The sequence below is a fragment of the Pundamilia nyererei genome, unplaced genomic scaffold (genome assembly GCF_000239375.1).
Source record: "Pundamilia nyererei isolate P.nyererei 1_Seehausen unplaced genomic scaffold, PunNye1.0 scaffold00032, whole genome shotgun sequence".
Taxonomy (NCBI): domain Eukaryota; kingdom Metazoa; phylum Chordata; class Actinopteri; order Cichliformes; family Cichlidae; genus Pundamilia; species Pundamilia nyererei.
This window is the reverse complement of record NW_005187433.1, coordinates 4,559,746-4,562,020: the sequence shown is the minus strand read 5'-3', so window position 1 is coordinate 4,562,020 and position 2,275 is coordinate 4,559,746. Positions and strand designations below refer to the sequence as shown.

At 38.0% G+C, this 2,275-nt stretch overlaps 1 protein-coding gene across 1 annotated transcript in view; it reads left to right on the top strand.

Moving 5' to 3' along the window:
• The window catches only part of LOC102214774 (transmembrane protein 132C), a 146,577-nt gene that overhangs the window by 51,980 nt on the left and 92,322 nt on the right, over positions 1-2,275 (top strand). The window lies entirely within an intron of this gene.

The window sequence follows — 2,275 nt, the reverse complement described above, 5'->3', positions numbered from 1 at the left end:
TATTCTCATCCCATAAAAAGAGTAAGTGTACTGTTTGTTTTTCTGTGCAAGTAAGCGGTTGCCTTGCTTGTAAGCCTTAAACTTCATTTAAATTTCACCCTTCCTTCTTCCTTGAAGATGTGAGGCATGGACTTTCCAGCGGGTATAAAATATGCTACTCCGGCGTCTCTGAAATGCACACCATGAGCACTGCATGATGAAACCATTTTGTAAGGATAATGTTCCCTTGCAAGGTTGTTAACAGTAAAAAATATGTCATTAAGTTTATGTTATTTGTGTTTAACACCTGCTACGCAATGGAATGAAAGTATCTGTCAACGCATTTGAGAAGGTTTTAAATTCTTAGTATCTAAAATGTCCTGCACTATACAAATGGCTGTTAGAAGTCCAAATGAAGACAACAAAGGTACCAGTAAATGCCTGTTTTCATGTGGGCAGTTTGAAAAAAATTTTTTTTTAGTATCACCAATATTACAATGTAAGACTTTCCACTTCTTATAAATCACCTATAAATTCTTCACTGACACAAATATGCAATGCAGTGTGAGTATCCATTGCTCCCGAGGAAATAAAAAAAAACTACTTACTTTCACACAGAGTGATGAGGAGACTTTGTTTTCCTTTGTCTCAGATCTATTATCAGAGCCCTGAGAGGGGAAAATAACAAGTTTGAGAGGATGATGAGGGGAAGAGTGCCTACAATTGGGAGAAACACTAGTTTTGAGAAGTTTATTATTGGTGATGCTAATGATAACACAGCACCATGTTTGACAAATACTTCTAAATAATACAAAAATCAAAGGAAAATATCTGTCTGTATATTCCTGTAAGATTTTGTTTTTATTTCCTTTTAAGGAGAGCTATAGCGTAGCTTCGCTGAAAAACGAACACTGCAGCAAAAACATCTTCAGTGTTCTACTTTGTCTATACTTTTGTGACAAAAGCAAAACAACAAATGCATCAGCAGGGGTTATGTATTGTTTTTTTTCTTCCCAAGCCTTCATCAAAGTCAGTTATTCAACCCCTAAATCAACAATCCATCTTCTCTTTGATTGCCTTTCTTTCTCTTTGTCACATCACATCCTTCACGTCCCTCATTTTCAGCCACACGATATAACGCATGTCTTTGGAGTGACTTGGGCTTCTTTCCTGTCTCCTGTATGTAGTGGAGCTTGCTGATGTTGACTGTCCACTGGTGCATATAACGAAGTGAAAATTTGACTAATGGGCTGGCTGACATACTAGCTTTTTCAGCCCTGAATCAATTCATCTGCAATTTTATTTCTGAATTTTTGCAAGGTGCTGAGGCGAATTTGTGGTAATTTCAGACATATGCCTCTTTTTCTGTCCCTGGAGGAAGTCTGAAACAGTGAATGAAACCAAGGTGAAGTTTGTATTTTCTCAGCAAGAGCCAATTCTCTCAGATTTTGTGACACTATTATGACAGACTGTACATGGACATCATCTGAAATGTTGTCTTAGTATGGTAACTGTCATCTACCTTGTCACATTGGCACTCCAGCACTTATGATACCTCCTTCCCACTGCTTCACAGAAATGTCACAGTACTGACAAGTACAACAACACATGACATTTAGACCAAGAATGTGTCTACTTTTGGCAGGGCTCTCACATTTCACTCACACCAGCAGGTAGCATATAATCAATTACATCTGGAATATTGATTCTCTTTAACCTCAGGGCAGCTAAATGACTTACTGACACATCTGACACCGATCACCTGATCACACATCTGCAAGCTCAAACCTTCAGTGAGCCAGTCAATAAATTACTCATAGATGAAGTCAGGAGGGAACAGGCATTTAGTCCCACCTCAGCAACCCTAGTTCCCAGTGCCATTTATGCAGCACACTTCATTAGTCCTAGCTGGCTTTTGTGTTTGTCCCCCGTGTGTCACATCCTTCAAAACCTCCCACAACAATGTGCTCATACAATTTATGATCTAATTAGAGGGCATAATGAATAGTCAACCATTTGTAACGATCGTGATTAAAATGTTTTAGTGATTGCTAAAGATTAATTGTTTCAGTAATCGCTTCAGATTGATGTAATTTGCATACATATGGCAATTAGGATTTTTCTGCTCTTCATCTGCTTGATTTGCAAAAACTGTTTCTGACACTTCTGTCTAGAAATAACTTTCTGCCAAAGTATATAGCAAATATCGCATCTAAAACATAGTTCAGCTTTAGGAAAGTTCTTATACTTTTCACACACACACACACACACACACACACACACACACACACACACA